At 43.4% G+C, this 16,692-nt stretch overlaps 1 long non-coding RNA gene across 1 annotated transcript in view; it reads left to right on the top strand.

The window, feature by feature from the left end:
- Positions 1-16,692, top strand: part of LOC132514086 (uncharacterized) — a 148,221-nt gene that overhangs the window by 113,519 nt on the left and 18,010 nt on the right. The window lies entirely within an intron of this gene.

The following is a 16,692-nucleotide window of genomic DNA, read 5'->3' as shown; positions in this document are numbered from 1 at the left end:
ACAGTCAGTGAAAAGCCCTGAGGTGCAGCCCAAGTCTATAAAGTGCATTGCTCAGGCTGAGGGACCTAATGGACCAGGCATTAAGGTGGTAGATGGGGAAGATGTGGAACACAGCAGTGAGGATAAGAGCGACGCTGTGGGTCATAGGCCAGCAAGAAGTGCTTGGGTCCAATTGCCAAGACAAGCCATTCTTTGAGGCTAGTTTTGAAGTGTCCTTACCTGTAGGAGAAAGGCAAGGGGCTAAACGAGTTCTAAGGGCACCCCCGTGTCAGACGTTCCCCACGTCAGCAGGTCTGCAGAGCCTCCAGGGCTCTGAGCAGCAAAGAAGTGATCTTGCTGGGTGGGCCACTGTCCTCTCTCAGAGTGTGACCCTGAGTCCCTGAGATGCTAGGATTCTCTTTTGATTATGTCAGGAGCTGCACTGGCAGGACCCCTACCCCCCACGAAGCAAACAGCCCAGCTGCCTTCCTGCTTTGTGACACTCTTCCCAGGGTGGCTCCGCCATCGGGGGAAGTGGTCTTTCCGGCTTGCAGAGGATTGTCCAGCCACACCTAGTTCCCAGGGACGTGGCCCAGCTTTTTGTGCTGCTGCTTTACCCCTCTAACCCCACTGCTTTCTCCCACCTCTGCTCGCCCTAGGGTTGGCCCGGCCCCGAGAGAACAGTTGTTAGAAGGATGGTGTTCAGCCTGCTAAGACTTGTGCGTCTGGAATGATGGGCTTAATGGCAGAAGCAGGCCAGGCAGTGGGGGAGAGGGAATCGAGCCCTGGTGCTGGATACAGACACTGGGCCAGAACACATGCTTGGGGAAGTGGCCTTGGTACAGGCAGAGGCAGGCAAGTGGGTGCGGAGCAAGGGAGCAGGCCCAGGGGCCGCAGTGACATTCTGGGAAATGGTCAACATTGAAGGGTCCACAGTAACTAACTCAACAGTAATAGCAATGGCAGGAGCAGATACTTATATGGATGGGCGCTGTACCAAGCACTTAACATAGCTTTACTCTTCTGATCTTCACACCAATCCCATTAGGTAGCAATGCTCTTTCCCCACTTTACGAATGAGGAAACCGAGACACCGAGAGGTTCAGTAACCTGCTCAAAATCACACAGCTAAAGAGTGGGTGTGTGAGTATTGCTTGGATCTTCAGCCAATTGGGGAATCATCATCTAGAAGTCCCCTCCTTAGTGGCCAGACCCATCAGTGGGCCAAGGTTCCAGCTCCAGAGAAAAGGGTGGGCAAGGCCAAGGCCGGGCGGAAGGGCTCATCCACCCAGCAGGCATGCATTGAGGACCATCCTCCGTGCCACGTGTTGGGGGAAGAGACAAGTAAGATACTCTCATCTGCCAGGGCGCTAGTTCTAAAGGGGGCAGAGATAGTTGGTAGGACAACATGGAGAACTTAGGGATAGGAATCGAGGCAAGAGGCTAGTTGTTAAGACTGTGTCCGTGTAAGAGGTGGGCTTGGGGAGAGTTCTGGTCCGGGAGCATCACGGCTTCTCAGGCAGCTGTTCTGGGGGTACCAGATCCAGGAGAGCAGCCTCAGGGCTAAGGCCAGGCATTGGCCCCTATGCCTGTGAATGGGTTGGTCTGGGAACTGGGTTGGGCTTGAGCCTCTAGGCGTAAGGATAAGTGGGTCTAGCTGTGGGGATCTGAGTAGAGTGGGGGAATTGAATTGGGGGCTAATGGAACAGAAACCAGGAATGACACCTCAGCTCCTGTGGAGCCTGTTTCCCTGCTACTATTCCTGTGGAAGCATTGGCCCCAGCTGGGGTAGAAAGCGAAATTAATTTGACACCAGGAGATCTGGGCTCCATATGTTAGTAGAAACTGTGATGTCTGAACATTCTTGCTGGGATCGCTGAAATTCTTAATAGAAATTCCAGGAAGACCAGAGACATCTGGGAAATATATGTGGATTGAAGTGGAGAGGAATACACAATCTTTTGGGGAAAGTTTCCAGGATCAAGAACCAGCTTTTTTTTTTTTTTTTCCAATTGTTTTCTCCAAAGTGACACGTTAAGTAATGTATGTGAAAGGCTTTGTAAACTACAGGGCAGGACCCCGGTGCAAGGCCTTGTTAACATCTTCATTGTTCCAGATCAAGGGATTGGCGACCTGAGGAGTTCACAGGAGGAGATGGAAGCATTTCCGCTCCCCGCCCCAGCACCTTCTCTCTGCAATTCAAAAGAAATATTTGGAGCAGATTGTTAATTCTCTGCTGTGCTGACTGGTCACATGTACATCATCGACCAGGGCCACTGCTACCTGCCGGCAGGGCTCGGATAGGTGCAGGAAGAGGCGGGCAGAGCCCCTTGCCCCTAGCAAGCTTAGCCCATCTCAGTAAGACCGTGAGACCCAGGAAAGTTCCGTGGATTAGAACCCTGCCTGGGGGTCAGGCTGCCGGAGTTCAAATCCTGGCTTTGTGACGTCAAGTAGGTTACTTAATGCCTCGTCTATAAAATGGAGAGTTAAACGTTAGTTTCTGCCTCACGGGATGGTTGGGTTACTGACTGCCTGTAAAGTACTCAGCCCAGCACCTGGCCCACCCTCAGCACTGGGTAAACGTCAGCTGCCCTTATTCTCCTTTCCCTCTCCTCCACCCTCCTCTTCTTCGGCCTTCTCGGCCTCCTCCCCCTTCGATTTCCCCTCTTTTTCCTCCTCCTTCACCATCAGAGGGCTTTCTCGTGGCTTGGTGGACTAGGGACCAGGTCAGCCCGGCAGGCTGTCGCCTCTCTGTGCTGCTGGCCTAGTTTGGGTAACTAGATCTGGGTCCCTGAGCCCCTGCATTCAGAGCACGAGCCCTCCAGGGCTGTGACTGTGCCTAGCCCTTGCCCCTTCCCGTCCCAGTCCCTGTGACTGAGGTCCTGCCCCCCAGTCTCAAAGCTCCCCGATGCCTATCACTAGCTGTCCAGACACACTGGTTACCTGACTGCTCTTTTTGGTAATAGTGGCCCACCCAGCAGAGATCCTCTGGGTGTGGGGTCTTTATATCCTCACCTGCCACCCTACACTGTGACCTCAGATGACCTGGTACTTATCTCAGTGAACCTTTCCAACAGCCCTGTGAGGTTGCACACTTCCCTTATTCATTCGGCAGACACTCATTGATCACCTGCTCTGTGCCCTTGGAGGTGTGACCAGCGTGGCACAGTTGAAGGGGAATGGGGGTATTGGAAGAGGCCCTCAGGCAGGATGACAGAGTGGGTAACCTGAACTCCTGAGTCTCACAGACCCACACTTGAACCCTGGCTCTGCCACTCACAGCTGTAACCCCACTTCCCTATACCTCAGTTTCCTTGTGTGTGAAATGGACATATGAATAGTCCCTATTTCACAGACTGCCTTACAAGCTTCATTTTCTGCTCTGCGCTCTCACATAATTTGTACATTCCTCGTATTTCTAGTCCGCATTGCAACATATTCTAATTCCGTCTGCCTTCCCAGCTGTTTTTCTGAGCCCCGGAGGCAGGAACCTCTTGTTTGTGTTTGTATATCTAGTGCCTCCCCTAGTGCCTGGCCCAGAATATACATACGTTCAATAAGTGGATGCTGAAATGTTAGCACCATGTGGTCATTATTTTTCCAGGTCTGCCTTCCTCGTTAAGCTGGAGGGCAGATATGTATTTGTTTCAGTGTCTGCAGAACGCGGCAGGGCTCTGGCTTGGGGCAGGAACTCAGTAATGCTGATGAAATGAGTGGCTGGACGAGTGGGCGCGTGAGGGAAGGAATGAATGAAGGAACAGGTGGAGGCTGTTGATTAAGACGGTTTCTTAGAGGCTCACTATTACTAGCGAGGTCACTGTCAGCCTGAAGTTAATTTGGATGGATAGTAGGAATGTAAGGTAAGGGATACTCTACTTTCTGAGGCCTGATCCTCCTCAGTCTTGTTCGAGGATTCAACACCGTTGATCACCATTTCCCTGAAATCCTTTCCTTGTTTAGTGTCCGTGAGATTGAACTATTTGGGGTTTTCTCCCGCTTTTCTGACCCCTTCCTCGTTCCTCGTTTTGTTTTGTTGGTGTTGAGTCTTCCTTTTGCTCTTCCACCTCCACTACCCACCTCACTGTGATCTAAGTATTCTCTAGGTTTTGGACTGGGCCTTTCTTCTTTCCCAGTGAAATTAACCGAATCCCAAGGTTTCACTCCTTAGAGGCGTCTATATGAACGACTCCCAAATCTCTCTCCAGCCCTGACATTTCTTCTGAGCTTCAAGTGTGCATTTTTAAGCTCCTGCTGCACATCTATACTTGGTTCTTTGGCTGTCTTCCTGAACTTCATGTTTAAAATTCTCATCCCGGGACTTCCCTGGTGGCGCAGTCGTTAAGAATCCGCCTGCCAATGCAGGTGACGCGGGTTCGAGCCCTGGTCTGGGAAGATCCCACATGCCGCGGAGCAACTAAGCCCGCGTTCCACAACTACTGAGCTCGCGTGCTGCAACTACTGAAGCCCATGCGCCTAGAGCCCGTGCTCCGCGGCACCGCAATGAGGAGCCCGCACACCACAACAAAGAGCAGCCCCACTCACTGCAACTAGAGAAAGCCCGCGCGCAGCAACGAAGACCCAACACAGCCAAAAATAAATAAAATTTAAAAAAAATAGCATCAAAAATGTGTTATAAAAAAAGTGAAGCACAGAGAGGTTAGGGAACTTGCCCAGAGTCACACAGCTAGCAACTGGCAGAAAAAGGACTTAAAAATATAAATAAATAAAAATAAAAATGAAATTCTCATCCCTTTTTCCCTAAACTTACCTCTTTCCCCATCTTCTCTTTTCTCATTTCCTCCATCTTCTCTTTTCTCATTAGCAGTAGTGCCTTTCAGTTTTTTTAGCTCATATATATATATATATACACATATATATGGCATAGTCGTTATAATACATCATCATATATATTATATGTAGTTATAATACATTACATATGTTATATGTAATGTAATAACTACTATGCTATTATTACATCTAACAAAATTAACAATAATTCATTAATATCATTTAATACCCAATCCATATTCAACTTTCCCTGATTTCCCCAAGGATATCATTTTATAGTTAATTTGTTGGGGTTCGCACCCAAACAAAGCCCACACATTGCACTTGGTTATGTCTCGTTAAGTCTTTTATTGCTTTTGAGTTGTTGGAGAAACCCGGTCATTTGCCCTGAAGAATGTCTCACATTCTCAATTGGCTTGATTGTTTCCTCGTATTGTCCCTTGAACTCGTTTCTCTATCCTCTGTAAACTGGTAGTTATGTCTAGAGGCTTTGATTAGATCGAGGTTGAAATTCTGGGGAAAGAATACTTCACAGTCAAGGCTGTGTACCTTCTATCCCGTTATTTCATGAGGCAAATAATGTCTGATTGCCCCCACTTTTTAGCTATACTAACATTGATCAGTGGGCTCAGATAGTATCACCTGGAGTCCTCCATCATAAAGATCCCATCACCCCTTCCCCTAATGGCTTTAACAACCAGGGATGATTACTGCTTAGGTCCATTATTTCATTAAGAGTTGCAAAATGGCATTTTTCTAATTGTTATTCCTTCTTCATTTATTAGTTGGGGCTTTTCTATAAAGAAGAATTTTACTTATCAGCCATTTAGTTACCTTGAATTACGGTGTAAACAAAAAAAGAAAGGCAGGATAAATGTTCGATACCTTCCTTTTAAAAACATCAATTTTCGGAATGAGTTGGTATCCTAGCAACCTCCAATGGTGACCAACCAAGTCTTTTAAGTATTGCTATGAACCAATGGATTTTTAATGTGTTTCGATCCATTTTAGTCGTTCATTTGGTTGCTAAAGTTGTCTCATCTTAGGTCAGTGAGGGTCCTTTCAAGTTGGCTTCTGTTTCCTTTTGTCATGATAGATTTCTTGATTTTTGGTTTGATGAGATGTTTCAGGCTCATCTTGTACAATTCCAAACCCAGTCCTGGAGTCAGCCATTTCTCCAAGGAGCTCTAGTTCCTCTTGATGTAAAATGGTATTAAGAGAGCACAGTCTGGGAATTCCCTGGCGGTCCAGTGGTTAAGACTTGGAACTTTCACTGCGGTGTGCAGGTTAAGTCCCTTCTGAGGGCTGGGTTTCCTCACCGCTGCTAGGTTGTCAGGTCTTTTTAGTTAAAAGAGTTTAGAAAATGCGTATTTTTTTAAAAGGGAAAGTGATGAGTTCCTACTGATAGTTCAAAGTTGAATTTAAGAGTATAGGCTTTGGGCTTCCCTGGTGGCGCAGTGGTTGAGAGTCCGCCTGCCAATGCAGGGGACACGGGTTCGTGCCCCGGTCTGGGAAGATCCCACATGCCGCGGAGCAACTGGGCCCGTGAGCCACAATTACTGAGCCTGCGCGTCTGGAGCCTGTGCTCTGCAACAAGAGAGGCCGCGATAGTGAGAGGCCCGCGCACCGCGATGAAGAGTGGCCCCCGCTTGCCACAACTAGAGAAAGCCCTCGCACGGAAACGAAGACCCAACACAGCCATAAATAAATAAATAAAGCAAACTGTCAACAAGTAAAAATAAATAAACACTATTATATTAAAAAAAAAAAAGTGGGCTTCCCTCGTGGCGCAGTGGTTGGGAGTCCGCCTGCCGATGCAGGGGACACGGGTTCGTGCCCCGGTCTGGGAAGATCCCACATGCCGCGGAGCGGCTGGGCCCATGAGCCATGGCCGCTGAGCCTGCGCGTCCGGAGCCTGTGCTCCGCAACGGGAGAGGCCACAACCGTGAGAGGCCCACGTACCGCAAAAAAAAAAAAAAAAAAAAAAAGAGTATAGGCTTTTACTTAACATCTTTGATTTTGTAACTGTCTCTTCTCTCCCACTCTGAAAGTCCTGGTTCCTAATGATATTAATATAATTACTTGCATTCCCCTATATTATATCTGTAACAATTTCAAAGGAACAATTCCAGTGTTACTACCAAGACTACCGAATGCAAGTTAAGATGTCTTTGCTCTTCCTTTTGCCTTTAGAATAAATTCTGCTAGGGAGGTAGTCAAAGTACTGTGTTTTAAAGTCACTTGAAGTAATTTTTCTCTGTGTGGTTATGTTACCAAGTTGATACACAGTTTGATTCATTTGCTTCTTTTTTTTTTCTGGGTTTTGGGGATTGTTTTTCCTTCCCCTGTTAAATTTAATTTGTATAAAACATTTACGTAGTTCCAAAGTCAAAACGATATAACAGGAGATATTCTAAAAGTCCTGCTTCCATCCTGCCTCCATTCTTTATCCTCCCTCCCTCTACAGCAATCATGTTTATTAGGTTTTGGTTTATGCATCCATTGTATATTTGAATATTAAACAAGTGAGAATAAGTAGTTTTCCATCCCCTATTTCTTACACAAATGTAACATGTACTACAAACATCGCTCTGCTCCCCCTTTTCCACTTAACATGTCCTAGAGATTGTTCCATGTCACCGTATGGGGAACTTCCTTGCTCCTTTTTTTTTTTTTTTTTTTTTTTGCGGTACGCGGGCCTCTCACTGTTGTGGCCTCTCCTGTTGTGGAGCACAGGCTCCGGATGCACAGGCTCAGCGGCCATGGCTCACGGGCCCAGCCGCTCCGCGGCACGTGGGATCTTCCCAGACCGGGGCATGAACCCGTGTCCCCTGCAGCAGCAGGCGGACTCTCAACCACTGCACCACCAGGGAAGCCCTCCTTTTTTTTTTTAACTGTATAGCATGCCATCCCAAAGAGGAACCATAGTTTGTTCAACCAGTCAGTCCATATTGACAGATATTTGGGTTGGTTCTAGTCTTTTGTTATTACAAAGGATGCCGCCACATGTGGTAGAGGTGTCTGTCCCATGGTTCTCCGGGCTCCAAGCCTCAGTGGCATTCTCAGCTCTCCCTTCTGCCTCCTTCTGTACATCTAATCACTTCTGAACCCTGGTGATTATTCCTTTGTACTCTTCTTGTTTCTGTCTTTCCGTCTCTGTTGCTCTCTCCCAACTTCAGGCACTAGTTGTCTTTGCCTGGATAATAGCAATAGCAGTACAATCTCTACTTATTTTCTTCCCCAAGCCAGTCTGTGCTGCACACCACAGCCAGATTCATCTCCTGAAATAATTCTTTTGTCGTGATCTCTTCTCAGCCTACTCAAAAATCTTCAATAATTGCATAAAATCTAAATTCCTTTGTTTGGCATTCAAGGCCTTGTGAACTGACCCAAATTTCCTTTCCTGATATTCATTCCCTCTACTTTGGTCTGTAGGCATATTGCTCTGCATATGTGATTTACCAAATATCTTTATACCTTTATTATACCTTTATACCTTTATACCTTTTTACCTTATTACCTTTTTACCTTATCTATTTTTCAAAGTTCCATTCGAATTCCAGATCTTTGGAAACCCTACTGGGACCTCAGCCCAGGCTCTCTTTCTCCCTTGAGCTGCTATTCTTTGTGATATCCATTTGAAACTGAGCATAGACTTAGCCCCGAGCCAAATGGAAAGCTCTTATTAAGACCATCTGGTCACTACTGTGAGACCTAAGAAATTCATTGATACATTCACGAAGCATTAACTGAACATCAGAGCAGCATCCCAAGGTGAGGAAAGTGGACTTCTGGATTGGCTAGGGTTCATTCTGACAGTGACCAGGAAGGATGTGGGATTCGATCTGCCTGGAAGCACAGCTAGGAAGATGTTCCAAGGGGGCAATACTTGACTGAGAAATGTGGTAGTAGATTGTGTGTCCCTTCCAAATGTGGATTTAATTCCAGTTCAAGGAGAAGAAATTGGACTTTTGTCTGGGGAGAGGGTCTTGTCCAAAGGCTATTGAGTCCAAAATTCCCAAATCCTGGGAGAGCACTGCTTTTGCCACCTTTCTCCCATCAAGATAAAACACGGCATTTTGTTTGGTGAGAACCTAGGACTCGTCCAAGCCTGACATTGCCTAGGCCACCAGCCATGTGACCGGGTGATTGGCCAATCACAAATTACAGAACACTGCATTCTATACTGCTTCTTTTCTGTACTTTTCTTGTTGGGGTTGCATTAGCCTTAGTTTCCTAAATTTTGTTTTAAAACTTCACCGTCTGGGACTAGAACTATTTTTGCTTTATTTATTTACAATTTAATCTTTCCCCTTTATTTCCAAAAGGATTTGCAGAAGCTTACCAGTTTAAACATAATGCAAAGTAAGACATAGAACAGAATTGTCTATTTGAAAAAGAAAGAGTCGATATCACCAAATACTCTGGATGAGTGGAATGCTATAGCTGTTGAACACTGACATTAACTCCGGATTTCTTGGCAGTCAAGGTTAAGGGTTACAGTGGTGTGTATTATCTGAGAACCAGAAAGCAGCTATATTCCTCTTTTAAGATCATCTTCTCCCTGACATGAAACTCAACTGAGGATTTGTCACAAGAACCTTGCATAAGCACATGTGGTAACATAGTGACCCATGTCTTTAACTTCTACAAGTGAAACAGAATATAACACAGAAATACCAATCAAATCAACAATGCTTATATGGATTGAATTAGGGTTTTGTTTTTGTTCTTGTTCTTGTTCTTGTTTGTTTGAAAAGTTAATTCAACTTGCATACACTGCTAGCTGAAGGCTGAACTGATACAACCACTTTGGAAAGCTAAACAAACATCGACCCTATGACCCAGCAATCTAGCCCGTAATTCCACTGCATGTATTCACCAAAAGACACATACGAGGATGTCCATTAGAGCATTATTTAGTGCCAGCCAAATAAGAGAAACACCCCAAATGTCCATCAACAGTGAATATATAAATAAATTGTGGTGCATGTATACAGTGGAATACAGTACAAATTAACAAGAACATGGGAAACTCTTACAAACATCATGTTGATCAAAATAAGTCAGACCCTAAAGAGTGCATGCGCTGTGTGACTCAAGTTCTATAAAATTTGGAAAGAGACAAAATTAAACGATTGTATTAGAAATCAGGAATAGTGCTAACTTTCAGGAGGGAGGGGAGGAAGATGATGAGCCTGACTGGGCTTCTGGAGACTGGTAACGTTCTATCTGGGGACCCGGGTAGTGGTTACTTGGGTGTGTTCACTTTATGCTCATTCATTGAGCTGTACAGGTATGAACTATGCACTTTTCTATACGTGTGTTATACTTCAGCAAAAGTTTCAGTATTGATACATGAACATGATAAGATTTCAAACTATATAGAAGAGTGTACAGTGCAAGGGAAGTAACTCTCCCACTCTAAACTCCCATCCCCTCTCATCAGAGTCTATTACTATTGCCAGCTTCCTGTGTATTCTTGAAATGTCCTGTAATAAACAATGGTGTGTACGTGTCCATAGGTACATCTTTATTCCTTTTGTTATTTACAAAAATGGAAGCACACCACATGCATTGTCCTGCCACGTGCTTTTTCCATGTAACACTACGTCTTGGACATCTTTTCCTATCAGTGGTTGGGAAATATCTACCTTCTTCTCTGTAAAGGCTCCATAAAGTATTCCATTGTGGGGATGCACTGTGTTTAACCAATCCTCTATTAGTGAACATTTGGGATTTCAATGGTATATTAAATATTAAAAATATTTTACACATATCCTTGCACACCTGTGTGGGGTACAGTGGACTTTGGCATCTTTTGTTAGATTATTTAACTACCACACACAGTGAAAATCCCATATAGTCAAAAACACCCTTAAAATTCCCTTAGGAAGGCCGACATACCATATCTTTATCATTCCAGCAGAGTCTGTTTGCCTTTGTCCTCCAGTATTGAAGTAGATCTCTGGGTCTTTGGCTCAGCACCTGTTGAGATGAGCTTGTAGTTATGAGCCATGTTGAATGACATGTATGCATCTTTAAATACCAGCATTACAACGAGATGCTCACTCTGTGAGAGGCACATGGGGATGGAGACTTACTGAGGGATTAACAGAATCACAGCATCTACTTTACATTCTCTCTAGGGCAGAGCACGGTCATTGAGAAGAATGGTAGGCACAACTGCTACACCATTTCAATTGTTGTCTTCTGTCTCTCTCAACTCTCTTTCCTCTATCTTTCTGTCTCTGTCTCTTTCTGTCTCTCTCACACCTTTCTCCCCTCTCCCTCTCTGTATGCTGAGTGCCTACTTTTGAATCTGTATGACTCGCATATGCATATGGTGTGATTCCACTGTATATCTGTAGGATCAATTCCAAGATGTGGGATTTTGTATGTATGTCTCTTCAAATCGTATATATGTTTTTATATCATTTCATTATGAAAAAGACATACAAAAGCAGATAGAATTATATAAGGATACCCCTAATCCCATCACCAAACCTCAAAAATGATCAACCCATGGCCACTCTTTCATCTATACCACATTCACTTTCCCTCTTTCTGTAATATCTTGAAGCAAATTGCAGACCTCAGCTGTAAATAGTTCAGTGTGTATTTCTAAAGTGTTAGGACTCTTAAAAATATCCACTATGCAATGATCACAGCTCAAAATGAACAAAACTTCACTAAAATCAACAAATATCCAGCCAGTGTTCCAGTTTCCAATTATCTTACAATTGGGGTAAAAGGATTCTTGTTTGTTTGAATAAAGCCCTAAATAAGAAGAGATACTGTAATTGATTGATATAGCCTTTTAGTCTCCTTTAACCTACAGGTTCCCCCCGATCTTTCTTCATCTTGCAATTTATTTTGTGAAGAACATGTATTCTTTTCCCTGTAGCATTTCCCACAGTGTGAATTTTGCTGATTGCATCCCCATCGTTACATTGAATAGGTATGCTAAGTACCCTCGGACTCCGTGTTTTCTCTAAATTAGTAGTTGATTTTAGAGGCTTAATCGGATTCATGTTGAAGCTTTTTGCTTTGGTTTTGGTGAGACTATGTCAGACATATCATCTGGTTGTCTCTTTTGATGTCAGCCACTGATGATCAAGTCTAGATTCATTCATTCATGAAGGATTGCAAAATTGTTATATTCTTAGTTTATATTTCCTTCTTTATTTGTTAGCTGGAATATGTCTGTTTATCTACTACTTGGTTATCTGAGGGCACAGCTTCTATAAGAAGGTAAGATAAATGCCTGATTCAAAATACTGAGCTAGTTCGCCAGCATCTGCAAGTAAAGTCAGTGAGTGATTTTTTTTAAAAGTATAATGATGAATTTATGGATTTAAACATATTTGATGTATTTTAATCCATTGTTCTTATTCATATTGAGGCTTGCATTGGCCATTGGGAGCCTCTTTAAACTGGCTCCTTAAGTCCTTTTTACATGACTTTAGTAGTCTTTGCTTCCTTGCTAGGTATGGTAAGATAATCCAGGATCATCATGGACATTTCCTGCCCCAGATCTGAAGAACCATATTTTTAGATATCAACGCAGTATAGTAAAAAGAACACAGTCATTGGAGTCAGATAGACCGGGATTGAATCCTGCCTGTATCTCATACTGCTTGTATGGCCATGTATAACCTGCTTAATATCTACCCACTTCAACTTTCTTCATTATTAAAAGGAGCTAATAACATCTATTTTCTATGGTTCTTAAGAAAATTAAAATTATAGACATGTAACTATAAATATGTGTGTGTGTGTGTGTGTGTGTGTGTGTGTATATATATATATAGAGAGAGAGAGAGAGAGAGAGAGAGAACCTAGCATAGAGCTTGGCACATAGTAGGTACACAGAAATTCAAGTTCCCTCTCCATTTCTTGTACTCTTCTTACTCAGGTGACAGCATCACGTCTTCTATGATTACTTAAGCTTCTGTGTTTAAAGTGTGGAATGTTCTCTTTCACATATGGCAGATACTCAATACATACTTACAAATTGATTTTAAGGATAGATGCCATCAAACAGATGATGGCAACACGTGTTAAGCTCTGTGAAAGTAGGCATTGTCTCAATGCAGTTATTTTTTTAAAAAGCATTTCCTTTATTTTTAGAGTATCCATTCACAGATATTAATAAAAATTCCTTCTAACTATCTCTGCCCAACTCCCCAGAATGAGGTGTGATGGTGATGCCAGCCTTCCGTTGTGTTAAAGGAAGGAGCATGGATAATTTAAAAGGGTAATCCAAGACAGTGTCACTCCAAAGACACTCATTTCAGTTTGAAAGACATCATTTAATAGATGTAGAGCAGATCCCCCTTCTTAAGTGAGCTATACTTACACTACAATTCAGATGGCTTTTCCTCAAGGTCACAGCAGCTAAAGAGGATAATAAATCCAGAATGTACTGAGCAAGCCACAGAAGTCAACGTGGCATGACACGGTTACCCTAGATATTCTGCCACTCCTGTGTTGCTCTGGCAGTGTCCTCAACTTAGGATCAGAATTAGGAAATTGTCAGGCAGCCTCAAAGTCCCAGCTGTAGCAGCCACTGGAACAGCAGGTGCTGCAAAGAGCACAACCTTTTGACAATTAACTAAAAGATACCGGATGAAGGTGGAAAGAGTGGTGAGGAGAAGAGTCACCTCAATTAAGCAGTACCCTGCAGTGGCCTTGCATAGCATCTATTCTAGGTTGAATTGGGGTTTTTTTTTAATTTATTTATTTTTGGCTGCATTGGATCTTCTTTGCTGCGCATGGGCTTTCTCTAGTTGCGGCGAGTGGGGGCTTCTCTTCATTGCAGTGCGCAGGCTTCTCATTGCGGTGGCTTCTCTTGTTGCGGAGCGTAGGCTCTAGGCACGCAGGCTTCAGTAGTTGTGGCGTATGGGCTTCAGTAGTTGTGGCTCGGGGCTCTAGAGCGCAGGCTCAGTAGTTGTGGCACACGGGCTTAGTTGCTCCGCGGCATGTGGGATCTTCCCAGACCAGGGCTCGAACCCGTGGGCCCTGCATTGGCAGGCAGATTCTTAACCACTGCGCCACCAGGGAAGTCCCTGAATTGGGGTTTTGAGAGGACTTGCTGGATGATTCTTTTGCCCGGCAGCTGCTTCCCCCAAAGTACCCAGTGAACATGTTGTCATATGGTCCTGTGCACTCAGAAGATGCTGACTTTCAACTAGGGCAAGCTGTGTGACCACCCATCCATGGGGCCCGTTCTCCAAGCTGTCGTCCTGTGTGGCGTGGAGGAAGCTGTGCTGACTGAGGGCTCAGCTCTGGAGCTATTTCCCGTCTTGGGATGGCTACCCAGGATCCCCTTCCCATAAGCCCCAGGGGTCGACTCTTAATCAGCATAAGGGCTGGCTCTGTACCAGAGGCTTTAGGGGCTCTTTCTGTGCATTCTGACACTGAATCCTCATATCCGGTGTGGCAGGGTGGGTATGAGATGCACATTTGATAGACGAGGAATTGAAGGTTCAGAGAGACTCAGTGGCATGTCACAGATGCTTGACCTCCCCGGCTTTGTCCTGGCTACTCCCAGACTCTACTTCCTAGCCGACTTTTCTTTCATCTTAGGGACTTCACTGCCAATCAGCCCCTAATGGGAAGTAGGCAGGGGAGAGCAAGTATACCAAATAAGGAACGGTGATTCTGGCTGTATCTGAGATCTCCTAGCCCTGAAGTTACAATTCTAGACCATAGTCTGATAAGAACAGATGTATTTAGAGCCGGGTCAATGAAGCCAACTATTGGAAGTGCTCCTGTCCTGAGAAATCTGGTGTTCTTGGTTAACACAGCTTTGAGTCCTCACTGACTCCTTTCCTGCTCTCTTGTCATTTACTCCACTGGCCTTCCAGGAATGGTGAGGTGACCCCCGCGACTCACAGGTACAGTGTGGTTGGGCTGCTAGCTGAGCCCTGGACAGACTGCATCTGCAGTCCACATTGCTCTAACCAAATGGGCCACCGTATTTTTCAGGATTGATGCTGGAACAAAAAGCTGTGTCACCATGTAAGGCTGTGGTCAGATAGAGAAGGAAGCCAAATTTGGGTATGAAATATTTAATCTGAGCCAATCAGACCCATGGAAGCATCATGTCAATGCCAAGTAACTGTCAGGAGTCGAAATTATTTGAACATGTGCTCAGTATATTTAGTATTTTTCTTGTTTGTTTTACTTTGTGATAAAGGATTGCAGATAAATGAGAAAAAAAATGAGAAGGAGAGATACTATTGAGGTTTTTACCTCATCACAAAAGATAATTTTTGTCACAGGGCATCTGTATAATAGGTGATAAGCATTATTAAATAGAACAATTTTTTTTGACAGGAGAGTTCAGTTAGGAAACATTTTCTTTGGGAATAACATTAAACATTGTATATTTTTGTTTGTCTTTTTATTGTTGAGTTGTAAGAGTTCTTTATGAGAAGATGTGTTATATATGTACAATGGAATATTACTCAGCCATTAGAAGAAGGAAATAATGCCTTTTGCAGCAACATGGATGGACCTAGAGATTATCATACTAAGTGAAGTAAGTCAGACAGAGAAAGACAAATACCATAGGATATCACTTAAATGTGGAATCTAAAATACAACACAAGTGAGCCTATCTACGAAACAGAAACAGACTCACAGATATAGAGAGCAGACTTGTGGTTGCCAATGGGGAGGGAGGGTGGGGGAGGGATGTAGTGGGAGTTTGGGATTAGCAGATGCAAACTATTATATATAGAAGTGATAACCAACAAGGTCCTACTGTATAGCACAGGAAACTCTATTCAATATCCTGTGATAAACCATAATGGAAAAGAATATGAATGGAATGTATATGTGTATATATATATATATATATATATATTTGTATAACTGAGTCACTTTGCTGTACAGCAGAAATTAGATACAACATTGTAAATCGACTATACTTCAATAACATTTTTTTAAAGAGTTCTTTATATATATCTAGATACAAGTCCCTTATCAGGTGTATGGTTTGCAAATATTTTCTCCCATTCTGTGGGTCATCTTCTCACTTTCTTGGTTATTTCAATATATGGTTATTAAACGACACATTTCTAAATAACCCATTTCAAGATAAATTAGAAAATGTTTTGAACTAAATGGAAATGAAGACATGACATTACAAAATTTGGGGAGTGCAGCTAAAATAGTGCTTATAGAGAAATGTTTAGTGTTCAGTACTTAATGTGGAAAAGAGCAAAGGTCTAAAGTGAGCTATCTGAGCTCCACTGTAAGTAATCGTTTAAGCAACTGTCTACGAAGCATCATCAGAGGGGTCTCCAAAGCAGTCAGGCCAAGCTTGTGCTTGCAGCAACAGTGTATGTCCACATCGTCAGCAACACTCCTGATACTGTTAGACTTTACTATTTTGCCAAATAGATGGGCATGAAAGGTGTCTTCTTGCTTTAGTTTGTATTTCCCTGATAAGTAGGGAGTTGACTAGCTTGTCATATCTTGAATGGTCTTTCAGGTCTCATCCTCTGTGCAGTGCCTGATCGTGGTTTTTTTGTTTGTTTGTTTTGTTTTTCTCCATTTTAGTTGGGTTGTTTGTCTTTTACTTTTTGACCTGAGAATGTTTTACGGTGTTATAAATGCGAATATTTGCCACTTATATCTGTTGCAAATATCTTCCCGCAGTCTGTAGGTATCTTTGAACTTCATGTTGCCTTTGTTCTGTAAATGTTTTAATTAAAAGAAGTCAAATTTGTTAATATTTTATGGTATGGCTTGTGTTTTTCTCTTAAGGAGTCCTACCTTATCATAAATATAGTCTCCTTTATTTTCTTTTAGTGTTTTAATGTTTTATTTTTACATATTGCTTTATAATTCACCTGGAACTTATTTTTGTATAGGGATTTCCTTTTTTTTCACATGGCTATCCAATCATCT

The sequence above is a fragment of the Lagenorhynchus albirostris genome, chromosome X (assembly GCF_949774975.1).
Source record: "Lagenorhynchus albirostris chromosome X, mLagAlb1.1, whole genome shotgun sequence".
In the NCBI taxonomy this organism is placed as follows: domain Eukaryota; kingdom Metazoa; phylum Chordata; class Mammalia; order Artiodactyla; family Delphinidae; genus Lagenorhynchus; species Lagenorhynchus albirostris.
This window is presented reverse-complemented; position numbering and strand designations above follow the sequence as displayed.